The 19,241-nt window shown below is 39.0% G+C and overlaps 1 protein-coding gene across 1 annotated transcript in view; it reads left to right on the top strand.

Annotated features, from left to right (window-relative positions):
* The window catches only part of LOC136879126 (zinc finger HIT domain-containing protein 3), a 72,232-nt gene that overhangs the window by 8,953 nt on the left and 44,038 nt on the right, over positions 1-19,241 (top strand). The gene's annotated exons all lie outside the window — the stretch shown is intronic.

Here is a 19,241-nt window from a genome sequence, read left to right as displayed (position 1 = left end):
AGCAAGAAGTGTGGACATTCTCTTCTAGATGGCACTACTTAAGAACTATAATTGTGCACCCTAGTGCGAAGTGAAGAAACTGTTTTTTTTGAAGAAATTTGGTATTCATAAGTTTGTTCTTTGTTAAATTTCTTTCAGTCATTTTTTGGGTTGGCAGTATAACCCTTCTCTTTCCGCTTGTTTTGAATTGAGCCAATCCCGAATTTCTCTAATTTTTGACCAATAACGTATGTCTTCTCCGATATAGAGATGTTGCTTTAAGCTATCCAATAAAGTTGAGAGGGGTGTGTGTACTCATTCTTGAAAGGTCTTGAATGTTCCACGAGGGTATATAAACTGCTGATTTTCTTGTCTTGGGGCCACTTCATCGACATCTTGCTTAGTGTGTGATTATGTAGCAGGGGGCGGGAAGCGCCTCTTTCTTCGGGCAGCGGTTCATCCACAAGGTAATGGCCGTTTAATAACTTTATTTCTTGCTAGCTCAGCAGTTTAACCCTCGGGGCAGGTTCGAAACTTTTCTCGTGTAACCTATCCTTAAAATGTAATAGATACTTGGTAAAATTTCGTCTCTTTAACTATAAATTGGGATAGAGAGTGCCTAACCCTCTCGAGCTCCCACTCATTGTTTTGAGGTGACTACGTTTCATAACCGTTTTTCTTCCCTTCGTAATGTAATAAAGTTTTCTTATCGTGTCACCTCCTTAGTATGGGATTAGCCCTTGCGTAAGCGGCCTAGTGCCAAGTAGGTTTCAAAAGTATATTAGGAGTGCAAGCTTCGCCTCCATTCTATTTTGTATTATGGGCCAGTATCTTAACCTGATGTTTCATTTTCCTTATGTAAAGGCCCTGTAGGTTGGGTATCAAATACCCCTGTTTCTTGGTGCGCCTTAAGGGTAGATAGAAATGAAGTTTGTTGTAGCCTTTGATAGGCTTGTCAAATTGAGAGCGGGTCTGCTCTTTTTCTTAACACTGTAATTAGGAGCAAGTGCTCCTTGTACTTGGGGGTTTTCCGCCCTTTAGCTATTGTGGTGGTGAGCTGAGAGCTCAGAAATTAATCTTGGGGCTCGAAGCCCAACTCTTGTAACTATTGTAATTTCTTAAATTGTTTTCCTGCTACTTGGTACCTGTTACTCTGTTGTTGTTATCTGTTGATTTTGAAAAGAAAATATAACCTTTGTTAAAGTTTTAAATTAACTTTAATTTCGTAAGTTGAGACCTATTCCACCCAGCACCTTCTTTCACCTCTGCAAATCCACAAAACATCGTAACAAGAACAACTGAGAATCGCAGTTGACAAACGAAGGTTTCTTGAAGAAGAGTGCTCAGGTAGTTCTTGAGGTGGCGAACAGAATAAATTAGAAGGTCACACAGTCACGTGTGTTACACTGCTCCACACAAACTTACGTCTGATGAAAAAACAACACATTACTGGTTATATATCTGTGCATTGTTTTTTCCATGATGCAAGTATAATGGTGTGTCACTGCGCACCAGTCTATCGCAGTGACGTCACCCTGGTAGCAAAGCAAGGAAGGTGGTAACATTTCTTGCTCTGTGATGAGAGCGCGTCGTTGAAAATGTGTTAGTTTACAATCGAGAGACCACTAATATGTTAATACAGTCGGTTTATTATTATGTTATTCATATTGTAAGTATTTTACTCTTACATTTATGTAATGAATATCTTGCACATAAACGTTATAGCTCTAGCAGTTTATAATGTTTGACATTTTCCTAGACATTTCTCTCAGAGTATATTATCTAATTTTCTTCTTATTTAACCGTTTTAAGCGAATACAAAATCTTGTGTGCGCTAAGGTTAAAATCACTTCTCGAGGAATTTTCACCGTTGGCGGTAAGTGTGCCATGGTTGTCTCTGTTAGTCAATTATGTAGGATTCCCCGCAAAGGTAGTTACGGTGAATGTCATTAAATTCTTTGTCCACTATACTGTATTTGTAACTTTCAGTAACTTGTAACTGGGACTCATTAAATTTCCTCTTGAGACACATCGGAGCCACTTTGTTTGTTTATGGCTGCCGAACAGTTGTACCTAAATAGGAATATTTGTTGCAAAAATTGTGAGCGATATAGCCAGCAATGTATTTCAAGCTTTCCTGATTCATTGTTTCTTTTGATAACATAACTTTGAAAGCTTCAAGCATATTTATGTGTCTTGGAGTCATCCACACTTTAACTAAGCCACTAGCTATGACAATTTGACAAGTCTTGTGTGGTCCTACTCTCTGTTGCAGTTTCTAATCGATGCAAATTTCATTCAATATATTCATTTCATCAAATACCAGAACAGTTAAACGCTCTTGACGGCTTAATTCACAGGCCTTTAGTTTCCATTAAAACAAATCGCGTAGTATACCCTTTTCTACACTGAAACATGCTGCCCATGAGCTCAATGTTGAAGGAGTCAGAAATGGGTAATGGTAGGCTTTTAGGCAACGGTATGCCTTTGGACTGACACTTCGCAATGATATCGCCGCTGATATATCGTCTGAAGTCCGGCTCCATGGCTAAACGGTTAGTGTGCTGGACTTTGTTCACAGAGGTCCCGGGTTCGATTCCCGGCAGGGTCGGGAACTTTAACCATCATTGGTTAATTTCGCTGGCACTGGGGCTGGGTATATGTGTCGTCTTCATCATTTCATTCTCATCACGAACCGCAGGTCTCATACGGGCGTCAAATCAAAAGACCTGCACCTGGCGAGCCGAAAATGCCCTCGGACACTCCCGGCACTAAAAGCCATACACCATTTCATTTCATTTACCGTCTGAAGTCCAACGAACTCTTTTACTTTTGATTTTATTTTCACGGTTCATTAAAACTTTTATTTGCCCTGGAGAAAAAGTATGTCCGAACATTGAAGTAATTCTCTCAGATATGTCATTTGCCTTTTTTAGTTGTAGTAATTCACATTCATTCTTCAATAGCTGTTCATATTTTTCCTTAAGTCACTATTTTCTCTTTCCAACAGTAGTCTTTCTTCTCAAATCATCCAACTCGTTAGCACTTTCATTTGGAAAAAAAAAATGGGAATGTTATATAACGTTTAAACATGTATTTGTTGTCTTTCTTCACTCAGCAGCCGGCGATCTTAGAAGCTCAGCTAGATCCTTGTGTCTATTTCTCAGTTTTTCCCTCTCAATGCTCCTGACACTATTGAGAGTTAATATATTTCCTCCTAGAGTATATACTCATGCATCCGGTTTTAATTCCCGGCTCTTTTTATTCTGATAATTTAGAAAATGTTGTAGCCTATTAAAGCACGTAATGGCGAAATGAAGTGAGCAAACTTGACCTAAAGTAATAACAAATTTTGTATTAACTTAATACAGCATGTATGGAATACAGACAATAATAATTTATCATGTATTATAAATACGTATCCTGTTTCACACTAAATTTATCATTGCGCCGACAAGCGTTCTCCCACAGTCTGTCAAGTTCTTCATTTTTCAGGGATGAAAAATATTTTGTGTTTGATCCTTTGGTTTTCGTGCAGTAGCTTAAACGGCCTGCTACTGCATAGCCTGGCATTTTCAAAAGTGTGATCCAAGCAGATTAATGAGAAGAATAACAGAGCTTCAAATTATATACAGCACGTATTTCAATAGGCATACATAATGCATGTTTATCACGCTAAAAATACAACAGCGGCAAGCCATGTAGCCGTGGAGCCAGTTTCTCGCAGTGCTCCCTGCGTGACGTCACCTGCGCAGAAGCAACGCGTTTTCGTCTCTCTTACTGACACACCATTATATATACTCGCATCATGGTTTTTTCCCTGTTTTTAAGCAGTTGGCTGATGATGACACAGAATTTGGGTCGAAACCGGTACCGTTTATGATTAACTAGTGATGTAACCTTACATTACTAAGTTTATGTGTATTAAAAAGGTGGAACCATTACATAATTTTATTAATTTTAATTGTGATCTCAGTTCAGTACGGACCATAATGAAATTCTTATCTTTCAACGAGTAACTTTATGCGATCGAGCTCGATAGCTGCAGTCGCTTAAGTGCGGCCAGTATCCAGTAATCGGGAGATAGTGGGTTCGAGCCCCACTGTCGGCAGTCCTGAAGATGGTTTTCCATGGTTTCCCATTTTCACACTAGGCAAATGCTGGGGCTGTACCTTAAATAAGGCCATGGCCACTTCCTTCCCATTCCTAGGCCTTTCCTATCCCATCGTCGCCATAGGATATATCTGTGTCGGTGCGACGTAAAGCAATATAGCAAAAAAAAAAAATCTGCAAAGCTCCTTTACTATCAAAATAGAATCTCGTTTGCTATTAAATTTAATATTTCAACAGAGCTGCTTTGTAAAGTGAAATAGAATGTATTCTCACAGAATTTATTTCTGTATACGTTGACAGCGTACGAAGCTCCTAGGCATGTGCATGGACACAAAAGGCAAAATAAGGATGTCTTGTAAAATATGGGTTGTTTCTTATATCATATTTTTTGTAGATAGGTAATTTAGATAATGTTTAAATTTTAAATTATTAATCCTTTAACTTGACAGACTAACACATAGAAAGGAATTGTACAATTTGGTGTTTACAACAATTTGCTATTTACATTTTACAATTTACCAAGTTTCTTAGAGAACAGTATCAAAATATAAGTATGCAACAATTGGCTAGTTTCATAAATTTGTATACATAGTGATATGTTTTATTTAGTCCAGTGTCCTGCTGTCTTTACATCTTGTGCTAATCTCTTGTAGTGTATAAAACTACTAAATCACAATACCTATTGCTATTACTACCCTGTTAAATTTTTCAGAAGGCTAGATGCCAGTATATTAACGATGCTAGTGCTAGAAAAATTATCTGACTCCTAGGTTTGAGTGCTGACTCCTAGATTTAAAAACATTATTCATAGCCTGGCATAAAATATAAGTGGCCAACGTGTGTTCATGTGTCTAATATCACCACCAATATCTTCTTCCAGTAGCCCTTCTGAACAATGGCAGTAGGGTACTCGGCATGAGAAGATTAAGGCTAAGTCAGGAATGAATTTGATTGATGAAGCTGTATTCGTAAACCAACTTTAGTTGTGGGGTCATGCGAGATGAATGAAGGAGGATAGGTTACCTACGAGATTATTGTTTTTTGCTATTTTGCTTTATGTCGCACCGACACAGGTCTTATGGCAACAATGGGGCGGGAAAGGCCTAGGAATGAGAAGGAAGTGGCCGTGGCCTTCATTAAGGTACAGCCCCAGCATTTGCCTGGTGTGAAAATGGGAAACCACGGAAAACCATCTTCAGGGCTGCCGACAGTGGGATTCGAACCCACTGTCTCCCGGATACGAGCTCACAGCTGCGTACTCCTAACCTCACGGCCAACTCGCCCGGTCCTAGGAGATTAACGGACTGTCATGTAGGGTAAGAGAAGTAGAGGGAGACCAAGACGACTATGGTTAGACATGGTTTCTAATGATTTAAAGATGAGAGAAAAAGGCCATAGAGAGGATTGTGGAGGTGTTTAGTAAATGCACAGAGACTTGCAGACTGAATGCCGAAAGGCCTAAGTCTATAGTGATGTATATATGTTTGTTAAAATATAAATTGATTGATATGGTATCACTCCCATTATCCTGGTATTGTTTCCTATTGAAATTCTTAATTCATGGCATATTTACAAGTTTCAAATACCATGGATTTTACGAAAGACCTTCTAAGAATTACAATTACAAATTTCAATTCACAACTTTTGGAGTATGTTTACTTCATGTAATAACAAAAACAAGCACGTTTCTTTCACTGCGACCATGTGAAGTCTGTTGTTCAGGACACGTGGGAGGTACCAACTTCTGAAATAAGCCATCTTACGAGATCCTCGTGCAATTAGTAAAGAAACTATGATTGATTGACTCGGCATGAGAAGATTAAGGCTAAGTCAGGAATGAATTTGATTGATGAAGCTGTATTCGTAAACCAACTTTAGTTGTGGGGTCATGCGAGATGAATGAAGGAGGATAGGTTACCTACGAGATTATTGTTTTTTGCTATTTTGCTTTATGTCGCACCGACACAGGTCTTATGGCAACAATGGGGCGGGAAAGGCCTAGGAATGAGAAGGAAGTGGCCGTGGCCTTCATTAAGGTACAGACCCAGCATTTGCCTGGTGTGAAAATGGGAAACCACGGAAAACCATCTTCAGGGCTGCCGACAGTGGGATTCGAACCCACTGTCTCCCGGATACGAGCTCACAGCTGCGTACTCCTAACCTCACGGCCAACTCGCCCGGTCCTAGGAGATTAACGGACTGTCATGTAGGGTAAGAGAAGTAGAGGGAGACCAAGATGACTATGGTTAGACATGGTTTCTAATGATTTAAAGATGAGAGAAAAAGGCCATAGAGAGGATTGTGGAGGTGTTTAGTAAATGCACAGAGACTTGCAGACTGAATGCCGAAAGGCCTAAGTCTATAGTGATGTATATATGTTTGTTAAAATATAAACTGATTGATATGGTATCACTCCCATTATCCATTCAATCATCAGTTACCACTGTTCTGCTGTCTCTCATGTGGCATATACCCTATTTATTATTTACTTAGTCTTTTCTTAAATGATTTGGTAGATTATTCCAATATATAACAAATTCCAACTTGTAAGTTTTTCTTGAGGAGTATTTCACTTCTTATTTTTAAAGTAACTCGTCACTAATAAAACTACGCTGTTATATATTCTTCATACTAGTCTTGTCTTCTTTCAAACAACATGTTTTTAGATCTTTTGTACAAATTGTTGTAAAAATGTGGGATGTATCAACAGTCTTACTTGCTGTGATGCAAAGGTGATTTCTTGTGTTGTCATTTGACAGATTTGGACCATGTATTTCTTGAAAGAAGTTAAGAAATACTGTGCACGACTATATTGTCTGAAATCTGGAAGGAGAAAAGGAATTGTGAAAAATCATAATGTGATAGCGGTTAAATTGTTGTGTTATGATTGGATTTTAAGCGTACTCACCCCGGATCCAAATACTGTATGTTTTTAATCGAAGTGTTTGTTCGTTGTGTAGTGTTTTAAGACCTATTCTGTATGTTAATTTTAATCTGTACAAAGGGAATGTGGCTGATGATGTCCACATAAGGACCAAAAAGATATGGGAATGTCTGGAAGACCTAAAGGTGCCAAAGTACTTAATTGACAAAGTCAGGATGCTATACCAGAAGTGCTACAGCTGTGTCCAGATAGGTAACGGACGATCAAAATGGTTTGAAACAAAGAGAGGTGTCCAACAAGGAAGTGCTCTATCACCACTTCTGTTTGTAATAGTAATGGACAAGGTGGGGGATGAACGTTGCTCACGTCCGCAGGATTTACCTCCTCATTGCCCTGCACTTGTCCCCCGGGTGGTGCTAAGCGAGCAACAGCAATAGTCAGCCAGTCTATCCTAGGATCTCCTGGCTATCAAATTATGTCAAAGACACCATGTGGAAACAGAAACATTGGTCCCACTATTCGTATTTTCCAACTCAATATAGAAAGTATCAGCAGAGCAAAGTGTGATTATCTCTCAAAAGTACTCAGAGAGAACAACATAGATGTTGTTGTCCTTCAAGAGACGCATGTTGCTAATGAAGAACAACTCCGTACTAGAGGACGTATTGCTGGGTACACAGCACTAGGAGCTACTTACCATGAAGCATATGGAGTGGCCACATATGTCCGTAATGACATCAAAGAAGCTGAGCTACCATCTCAAAGCACAGAAGAAAATGTCCATCAGGTTGTCGTCCGATTGAATAATGTCTCGATCATCAACATCTACAAACCACCATGTATCTTATGGCCTCAGTATGTTGTACCAACTGCGGAACATCCTGCGATTTATGTGGGGGATTTCAACAGTCATTATAAACTCTGGAAGTATTCTACAACAGATGATTGTGGACGTAAATTAATGGACTGGTGCGAAAGTAATAACCTCCATCTAGTATTTGATGCTAAAGATCGAGGAACTTTTCGATCAGCTGCATGAGGTAGAGATTCAAATCCAGATTTATGCTTCATCAGCTCCAATATAAATGGAAATCCCTCGCACACTACACGCAAAGTGATGGGAGATTTCCCTCATAGCCAGCATAGACCAGTAATACTCGAGTTTGGTGTCACAATTCCCATTATACGTTCAATGCCATGTCTCCGTTGGAATTTCCAGAAAGCTGATTGGTCTGCATTCTCTGTAGAACTAGATAAATGCATTCGTTGGATCCCCCCAAATCACCAAAGTTATCAACGTCTTGTTGGCGCAGTTATATCTACTGCTAAGAAATGTATGCCCAGAGGTTATCGGAAAGAATATGTTCCTGGCTGGAATGCGCAGAATGAGGAATTATTTAAGAATTTCCAACAAGACAGAGATGCAGAAACTGCTAACAAACTTCTGACTGGTTTGGATGATCGCCGAAGATAAAACTGGGTTGAAACTGTCAAAAGCTTAGATTTTACTCATTCTAGCAGAAAGGCCTGGGGCCTTCTTAGAAGGCTAGGAGAAGGTGCACCAGTATTGAAGGGTCAACCTCAGGTGACACCTGACCAAATAGCTTCCCATATTGTAACAACTTCCCGAGCTTCAGCTGATAGGAAGCATACAAAGTATGTTAGATGCCATCTCCGTGCTCTGAAATCATCAGTACCTCGCATTTCTAGCTATTCACGTCCCTTTACAGCCCTTGATGTTCAAGAGGCTCTCAAAGAACTAAAACCTGGTAAGGCACCTGGATTCGATGGAATTCATCCAGAATTCCTCATACGTTTGAGACAATGCAAAGAGATGGATGGCACAGTTCTACACGGACATTCTTCAGACTGGACAAATCCCACCTGACTTCAAGAAAGCTAAAATTATTTCCATATTGAAGCCTGGAAAACAGGCCTAAAAGTTACAGACCAATAGCCCTCCTTAGCTGTTGCTACAAACTCTTTGAAAGGCTTATCTACAACAGAATTGGATCAACCATTTTAGAACTCATTCCTGTGGATCAGGCAGGCTTCAGACCTAACCGAAACTGCTGTGATCAAGTACTTACATTAACATCTTACATTGAGGCCGGATACCAGCAAAAACTTAAAACATCTGCTGTCTTTGTGGATCTCACTGCTGCCTTTGATACTGTTTGGAAGGAAGGATTGATTTATAAATTACTCAGAGCTATAACCTGCAGAACAATTGCACAGCTTATCAACAACATGATCAGCGACAGGAAATTCCAGGTCTGGTTAGGTGAAAAGAAAAGCTTAGTGAGAAAACTGCATAATGGTTTGCCCCAAGGATCAGTTTTATCGCCTCTACTGTTTAATCTGTACATCTCTGATCTTCCAGAAACAATATCCAGGAAGTTCTGCTATGCTGATGACTTGACCCTGGCCACACAACACAAGATCTTTGAGAAAACTGAAGACATTTGGACTCAGGACTTATCCACATTGGTTGAATATTTCAGGAAATGGAGACTCAGACCCAGTACAGCCAAAACGGAGGTTTCTTGCCTCCATTTGAGTAACCGGCTCGCTAACTTAAAACTAAATATTACCTTCTCCAGTCGAGCACTTAATCACAATATGTATCCAAAATATCTCGGTGTTACCTTGGACTGGACATTATCATTCAAACAACATCTTTTGAACTTGTTGAAGAAATTGAAAACCTGAAACAATATTATTCAGAAGCTAACTGGTGCCACTTGGGGATCTACTGCAAACATCCTACGCTCTTCAGCCTTAGCACTGGTTTTCTCTGCTGCTGACTACTGTGCTCCAGTGTGGATTAATAGTCCGTATACAAAGTATATTGACCCACAATTGAATACCAGCATGCGTCTTATATCTGGCACCATCAGATCAACTCCAGTTCAACTCCCTCTGTTGTCAGGAATAATGCCACCTTGCTCTTGTTCGTGAGTACAACAAGATCTGCAAGAATCCTTTGCTACCTGTTCTAAATGACATACCAGCTCTTAGTCTCAAAAGACTGAAATCACGACATCCACCCCTTTGTGATGCTGCTCTGAAGATGTCCACCAACTTCAATGCTTTGAAGGAGTGGAAAGGCCGCTGGAATAACACTCCCAACGTGCCCCTGCATAACATCTTCAGAGAGGAAAATATTGCAAATGGATCCCAACTACCACGTGCAACTTGGTCCAGACTGAACAGGATCAGGACAGGTCATGGAAAGTGCAGGGATTCTCTCTACAAGTGGAACTTTGTACCATCTCCAGAATGTGACTGTGGAGCCCCTCACCAGACTATTCCCCACATTGTAAGCGAGTTTCAACTGCGGGCTTATCCAGGTAGTTTGGAAGACTTCCTATCTCCAACAGCGGAAGCACTACAGTGGATTGAAAAGTTGGACATTCAGATATAAGATATAACACTAATGCTTGAAGTGAATCAATGTTTTTGTTATTGTGTATATATTGTATATTATGCATATAATTTCCTTGCCATACGCTAATAATAATAATAATAATAATAATAATAATAATGGACAAGGTCATTAATCTATCAAGAAAATGGACAGTGAACCAAACGCCCTGGTATTTGCTGCTGATGTGCTTTTATGGGGAGAGACGGAAGCTGAAGTTCAGAAGAAACTTAATGAATGGAACAACACATTCAAAAATTTTGGACTGAACATGAGCAAAACAAAGACAGTGGAAATGACCATCAACAGGGAAGGAACAAGCTCAAATATATTTCTGGAAGGAGCAAAAATCGAATCAGCTTCCCACTTCAAGTACCTCGAAAGCACAATCTCGAAAGACAACACTGTTAGGCAGGAAATACTCAGCAGGACACATAAAGCATCGAACTTGTACAGTCAAGTCAGAAATCTTCTCTGGGACTGCAAAATACCACAGAAAGCGAAAACGATGGTGTACCACACTTACTTCGTACCAATCCTCACGTACAGTTTAGAGACGTGTACCCTACTAAACAAAGACTTCAGTAGAATCCAAGCAACTGAAATGAGATTCATTAGAACCATGAACCAAACAACCAGAAAGGACAAGATCAGAAATGAAGTGAATAGGAAAGTAGCTGGTATTGAGGTTCCTATTATCAGTGTCATAAAGAAACGTAGACTTCAGTGGTATGGGCACATAATGAGAATGGACAGGGAAAGACCTGCCAGAAAATATTTTGACCTTAATCTTGTAGGAAGATGACCACAGGGAAGACTAAGAAAATGTTGGATAGAGGCTGTAAGATCGGACGTGGAGGAGAGAGGATACAAATGGGAGGACGTACTGGATCAGAAGATGTATGAAGACAGGAGGAGATGGCGAGCGCTTGTACACCACACCCGGGAAACTGGAGTTGGGAAATGATGATGATGATGTCCTAGAAAAATTACGAGGTTATAGAAATAAACTAATCAAAGCATTATTTGTTGTAGTAAAAAGATGGATCATTAGCATAATTTTCATATTATAATACACTAGACATTCACCACGGAGCAAAAAACGAGATTCATAACATGTCACATACGCTTAGTCGAGCAGCTCATTTCTTTATTCCTAAGTCTTCCCAGCACAAAGTTTGTTACATTTTTTAAATACTGTTCTTTTGTCAGAAATCACCCAGAATAAATCGTACTGCTTTCCTTTCGATCTCTTCCAATTCTTGAATCAAGTAATCCCATACACTGGAACTATACCCTAATTGGGGTCTAACAAGCAACTTATATGCTCTCTCCTTTACATATTTCCTGTAACTCTTAAATACTCTCATAACCATATAAAGAGATCTGTAACTTTTATTTACAACCTGTTTAATGTGGTTACTCCAGTGAAAGTCTTCTTTTATGCCGTATGTGGCAAAGCAAAGAATACAAAAATGTTATTTAATTGTGTTGATATAGTATGTCTTCAAAACGTGCCACACATTGTTCATAATGTTCCTGAAGATTATTGAAATGTGTTGAACAAAGGTTGCTGTAAGGATACAAAGAATGACATTATCTTCTTGTGTAATTCGGGAATATTTTTATGTCTTGGAAACTAATTCTTTCAATGTGGCTGTTAATGGTATTACCGTTAATAAAGTAAAGTAATAATTAAAGTTAATGTAGGCATCTGGGGAGCAGGAAGGATATGTGATTGGAGTTCCATAAGAAATTAGGCAACCTCCATTGTTGGATGGACAAGTTTCTGATGCAACAAAAAGACACAAATGGTGTGATAATGAGATCTCTGTAGATTACCTGGTCCACTGTTTTTGGATTTTCTGCAGCATCCTCGATGTAGTAAGGGCTTGATATTCTATGACTGTATACGGCGCACCAGATTGTAACCTGCACGCTGTGTAGAGGTTTCTTGGCTGTATTGTCCCCTTTCGTTGATATAAGACTGATCTTGTATGATGGAACTTGTCTGCAACAGCTAACATTGTTTTCTTATTTGATGCCTCCGTATAAAATTGTTCCTTGCACTGTTCTTTAACTTGGAACATTTTGACACCCACCTCCATATCTTGTGCGCTTTTCCCACACTGTGGGGCTGAGGGTGCAACCTATGTCACACATGTGGACTTGGCCCTGTTTTATGGCTGGATGTCCTTCCTGATGCCAACCCTCTGTAGAGGGCTGTAATTACTATTGTGTGTTTCTATGGTTGTTGGTAATACGGTGGACTGTGTGATTCTATCCCATTGTCGCTGTAAGACCATCTGTATTAGTGTGACATAAAACAAAAGTGAAAAATACACCCAGTCTCCAAGAATTAATCATAAGCTATTAAAATCCCTGACCTGTCCGGGAATCCAACCCTGGACCCTCTGAACCAAAGGCCTCAGCGCTGACCATTCAGCCACGGAGTTGGACACGTCCCACTCTTTATGACCAGAAATAATATTCCATGATAAACACAACACTGAATTCACAATATGTTAGGCTCATATTATACAGTAAATAGGCTAATGTTGCTTTTATGGCATGTTTCATTGCCTGAAGACTTCTGTATTTCTTCTTATAGCAAGTCCAAAATGCAGCTGCAGATTATCAATTACTGCATCAGGCAACCTCCCTCGACCTCTGATGGGCTTACCATCAGAAGGTTTCTGATTACCCAAATTTTTATTTTTTTTATTTTCACTTTCCTATGCCTAGTCCCTCACCTCTTCTGCACATTGCCTGCACACTCAAATTTCTCAATTTTAAGATTGTTCCCATTTGGTTTACAGACACTTTTATTACTCCCTTGAAATCACAGTCAACTAGGTACTTCACATACCTCAAACCTCGTTCACACCAAGAACATTTGAACATTGCCACAACACCTGCAGCCTCCATGTTATCTTCTCTTCTTTGTCGTTTAGGCCTACGGGGCTCGTATCTACTCTTGGGTAAAGTTGTTGCTTTCTTCTTCTTCCAATACTCCTTCATTTGCTGACTATGAGCCAGCTTTTTCTCCTCGGTCCACTTAGTTCCTGTAGTCTTCTTACTTGTAAGGGACGTTGGAAAAACTCCGTGTCAGATGGCTTGACGGAACAGTAGTTGGTCATGAGTTTGTCCCAGTGGGATATCTAGTTGTTCCATATCTGACTTAACTGACGTGACCCATTTGTTCTTAGAAGCCTTGCCTCTTCCTGTTACTGTGAATATCCTGTTGGTGAGTCTTTTGGAATCCAGACGGGCCAAGTGTCCATAAAAGGTCAGGCGCCTTTTCCTTATAGACGTGACGATGTCCTCCTGGTGTTCATACAGTTCATCATTATGGCAGATTCTGTAAGTGCCTCCTTCCTCTCTGATTGGTCCTAATATCCTCCTCAGGATCTTCCTCTCTTTTAACTCCAGCTTTCTGAGTGGGCCCTTCCTAGCCATTACAAGGCACTCAGAAGCATACAGAACAGATGGTTTGACTACCGAGTTGTAGTGTCTGAGTTTGAGGTTCTTGGAGAGGCACTTAGATGAATAGATACTACGACACGAGTGATAAGCCCTTTCAAACTTGGTACATCTGGCATCTATGGCTGGGTTCTCGCTCTGATTCGCAGAGATCCGTTCTCCCAAGTACTTAACTGAAGGTACTTTTCGTATGGTAGCGTCTGTGACAGGAATTGTAGAAGGGGCCTCCTCGATATTGGTCATAAATTCAATCTTCTGGATGCTGATTTTCAGACCAGTCTTAACCGCTACACAATAAAGACTCTGTAAGTTGTAGGTAGCCTCCTCTATATTGTTTGCCAATAGAATGAGGTCATCGGCAAAGGCTAGGCACGGGACAATGAGGTTGTCTCTCTTGTACCCAAGCTTCAGTCCAGCTCCCGGTGGTAGCATCGTTCTCCATTCTCTAATGATCTTTTCCAGGACACAGTTGAAGAGAATGCAGGAGAGACCATCACCCTGTCTAACTCCTGTTCTGATTGGAAAGCTTTCACATAGTTCACCTCTGAACCTGACCTTGGACGTCGTGTTCCTCAGAGTGGCTTGAACCAACCGTAGAGTCTTCCCATCCAGACCAAGTTCCCATAGTATGGAGAAAAGGGTGTCTCTGTCCACAGAGTCATAAGCTTTCTGAAAATCTACTAGGACCACCACCCAGGGATGTCCACCTCGGCTTTTGTAATTGAGAACTGTCTTAAGATTGTGTATCTGTTCTGGACAAGATCTAGTCTTACGGAAACCAGCTTGGTATTCACCTAACTGTGAGTCTAGCTGTGTGGTGACTCTATTGAGCAGGGTTACAGAGAGGATCTTGTAGGTAATTTGTAACAAGGAAATACCTCTATAATTGTTGAGGTCTGTCTTACTTCCCTTCTTGTGGAGGGGATGAATCACGGCAGACGTCCATCCTTCGGGTAGGGACTCTGTTGTCCATATGTCCTTTATGATTTGATGGATGCTCTGCAAAGACTGGTCATCTTTATGTTTCCACATCTTGGCAACTATGCCGTCTTCACCTGAAGCCTTGTTGTTCTTGAGACCAGCGATGATGTCCTTTATTTCTTCTCTCGTAGGTGGTTGAGAATCAGGGTTCCTGTGTGAAGGCTCATGGAAAATAAGCTTTTCTTTAGGTTCCTATGCGTTTAGTAGCTTCTGGAAATAATCTCATTGTTATCATTCTTTTCACATTTATGATCATCCTGGGTTCCAGCATAATCATGGCAGTACTTTGTCAGGTGTACTTTCCCAGATGTTACACTTACGTATGACTACGCTTTTGCCAGCTTGCATCATAAGCAACGACAACATCACTACTATTGTCATTTAGAAGCTTGACTCCTTTAGCTGCATTTACCATACAACCCAAGGAAACATGTTTCAATGAATATAAAAATACATTGTTGGCTTTGACAAATGTACTTGTTGGACGTTGGAGGTTTATCATGGCACAAAATACCTTTCCTGATTTCTTACCTTTCCCAGTACACCTCATTGCATAGGAAAACCTAATATTTACCTTATAAATTCTTTCACACTTGATGACATAGGTGAATGTTCTGATTTACAAATACTGCATACTGGAACGATTTTACTTGCAAGACCTCTTCTACTATTTACGTCTTTTACAATCTTCACACAGTTGACATTTTGACAGTACTTACATATGACATGGTTGTGAAACACATCAGATATAACATCTAAATCTAATATTACACTACTGAAAGATAACTAATCTTTCTCTTTGAAGCACTTGAAACACATGTGTCTATTGTTTTTGTGGGGTTAGAAGGTGAATTATTGTCTTGCACTGGACTCAGACTAACATTAATTGTATTTGTCGTATATCTTGTTGCCTTTATGGTATTGTTTCCGTTTGAAATTCTTAATTCATGGCATATTTACAAGTTTCAAATACCATGGATTTTACGAAAGACCTTCTAAGAATTACAATTACAAATTTCAATTCACAACTTTTGGAGTATGTTTACTTCATGTAATAACAAAAACAAGCACGTTTCTTTCACTGCGACCATGTGAAGTCTGTTGTTCAGGACACGTGGGAGGTACCAACTTCTGAAATAAGCCATCTTACGAGATCCTCGTGCAATTAGTAAAGAAACTATGATTGATTGACTAAGGTTGTCAATAGTGGAGTTTGAAAAGTGGGGCGTGGCAAAAACAAGGCTGCACATTATTCTTAATTTCTTTGTAAAATCAAATAAAAATGAATATAAATCATACATATTCTTGTTCAGGAAGGCGCTCTTTTAAAAATTAAGAGGCAAACAGGATTTGAAATTTCTTTTCTATTCACGTACTTCTGCCCTAACCAATTTCCCCATGTCTGTGATCCTTAATACTGAAACTTAAAGACATACAGCACAGTAAATGTTGAAATTGATGCAGTGGCACAAACCAAGGATATTCATATCTTTAGAAGAGTAGCTCAGGGTTCACCCTTATTGCCTCTGTTATTCAATGGTGGTATTGATTTTATATAAGGGAAATGAATAATAAATTGCCTCTGAACTTTGATACACACTTGTGGATAATCTAAAAAATTGGCAGCACTGAGCTTTGCTGAGGATATCGCCTTGGAATGTAAAGATGAAGATTCTGCTAACATTTACATTTTAGAAGATTGGAAATTTAAGGTTACATTATTAAAGATAGGAAACCTGTAAGCGTGCTGGGCCCATAACCCAAAGGTCTGTGGATCAAAACCATGCTCTGCTACCACTTGTTACCATGTTTTTGTGGATCACAGAGGTGAAAGAAGGTGCAGGAATGAATGGGTCTATCCACTACAATCAAAAGATTAATTAAAGGCTTTAGAATTAGAGTTATATTTCTTTTGGGTTTTTTTTTTTTTTTTTTCAGAAGCTAAATTTTAACAAAACTAGTCGCTCAGCGATGGAACAAGATTTCAGATACAAAACTAGCTCGTTAGCTTAGATACAAGATAGGAGAAATCAGAAACATCAACAAAATTGCCGGTTAACAATATGAGGTTAACGCTCCCAATCTTACAAATGTTACTTGAGCACTATGGCTCCATCCACTCAATAGTCATGGAGACAGGTCTTCCAATTTCATTTACAGAGTATACTAACACCTCTACAAGAATAGAAAGAGCATCTATGCTCTATGAATATTTATCTAGAAGACTACGTTGGCCTGGCCTCAACTTGAATCCACAAAAATCAAATGCTATAGTAATTAAGAATGGTAATTCAACATTAAAAACTTCATATCTGGTCCGTATTGAAAGGAGATAACATACAATAGAGGGAAATTTAATTGCTCCACCTTTTTTCAATACATAATATGTTGTTAATGTAATCACGACATTTTTTTATTCATTACCGGTTTCAGTGGCTATGGACACCATCATCAGCTGAAACAGGTTGTGTGAACAAAGATATAAAAGTATATAGTACATATAATAAACCCTCAGTAATAAGTGACTAATAAGATGAGGTAAAGATACAATGCTTAAAAGAATATAAACAAGTTATGTGCTTGTTGCTCAAAGTATATAGTGAAAGTGACGATATTAACAAATGTTTAAAGACCTGTTCACTTTGGAATGATTAAAAAGTCTCAAGCGTAGCACTGCTAAACACTAGGTTAAATAAAACATGGACATCCAAAAACTGACATGGGATGAAGTCCTTGCACAGAGTATTGATAATAAAGTAACATAAGTAAGTTTGCTGGTGGCTTGTAACATCAACTCATAAAAAGAAGCCGTCATTTATGAGATACTCAAAGAAGTGGATCATATTGCAGGCAAAGAGAAAGTGGATATATGGCCAGAAAGTTCTCGATCCAATTCAGAATCTCAAACGGCCTGATGTATGCGTGGAGAGTGGCAAGGAGCAAGTGCTGTAAATCGAAAAAAGGCAACATTTATTACAATGAGTGGTATATTAATATTCTCACTAGATGAGAAGGAAAAAATTAAATGTCTGGGTGTAATTTTTATTGATGTACTTTTATTAGATGAAGGATTTTTGATAAAGAAATTTCGTTTCATTACAATTAAGCTCGTTAATTCGTCACTCTTGAAGCTTAATCAAAAAATAACTATATTAAACCAATGTAACTTATTTGGCCCAGTTTGATGATGTCTTACAGTGCACCTCTTTTAACAAATATCCAAAGTGGCTTTTTGGAAGTTAGTCAAAAGCACTTGGTGAAAGAAATAATTCAAATACCAAATTACAGCCCAGATTGTATGCTGTATTCATCCAGAACAGTCCATGGTTTGGGTGTTATGAAGGCATCATCGGAAGCATTCCTTCAACACAATATATCAATCGGAAGCATTTCTTTTCGCACATTAACATATGCAAACACCTTCAGTCCAGTCCAAATATGCCTTTATAACATTTCAGAATAACAGTTAAAGACATCATAAGAACTCAGCATTAAGGAAATTAAAAAGAAACTGCATTATCAGGAATTTGAAATGTTGAAAAGCCTAACCTATCTTGGCAGAGATGCATATAACAATTGGGTATCCACAAAGAATGGTCTATCTTCTTCTCAGTGGACAAATGCCATAAAAATGAACTGCAATGCTGTCGCAGTTGAGTGTTCATGACAGAAGCCAAGACATCCTTTGCCGTGAATGCAACAAAATTGAAAGTGTTCCACAGATTCTTGGTTTCTGTCGCAAATGTGAGCTCTTAAGAAACAATAGGCACCATAGACTCAGCAAAAGAATAGCTGACTGCTTTAGAAATATAAAGCATTTCAAATTATATGAAGAAGTAACAGTACATCAACTGAAGGTTCAGTTAAACAAGTGGACTTTGCAGTAATCGGTAGGAAATTCAACAAAGGCGCCATTAATTATCTAACAGTCAGATTTAAGCGAGATGAAAAACAGTCTAAAAGTTTTATACATAAAAGGAGAGGACTATGACCTTTGCTTTCATGACTTTGGACACAAGTATAAAATTAATAACTGGGAAGTTATTGGTATGTTGCCATTAATGCTTTCACGACCGTACTTTGACATCATACTGTATAGGCTTTTGGGCTTATGCCATGTCAAGAAAATAAGGATGCAGAGCACAGTTTTCTGCGAAACGTTAAGAATTTCACCTTATTTTCTTGACACAGCATAAGCTCAAAAGCCTATCATGTCTATTGGTATGTTATTTGAGGCACGCAGAACAGTCACAAATTTCTCTGTGAATATTTTCAGATGGTTTAGACTCCCTATGAATGTTCTGCAAGTTATGTCAATTGTGATTTTGAGAAATTCCCTCCAAATTGTAGAAAACTATCTGAAATAAACAGAAT

This window comes from Anabrus simplex, chromosome 8, assembly GCF_040414725.1.
Source record: "Anabrus simplex isolate iqAnaSimp1 chromosome 8, ASM4041472v1, whole genome shotgun sequence".
Taxonomy (NCBI): domain Eukaryota; kingdom Metazoa; phylum Arthropoda; class Insecta; order Orthoptera; family Tettigoniidae; genus Anabrus; species Anabrus simplex.
The sequence above is the reverse complement of the archived record's forward strand: the minus strand, read 5'-3'. Positions and strand labels throughout refer to the sequence as shown.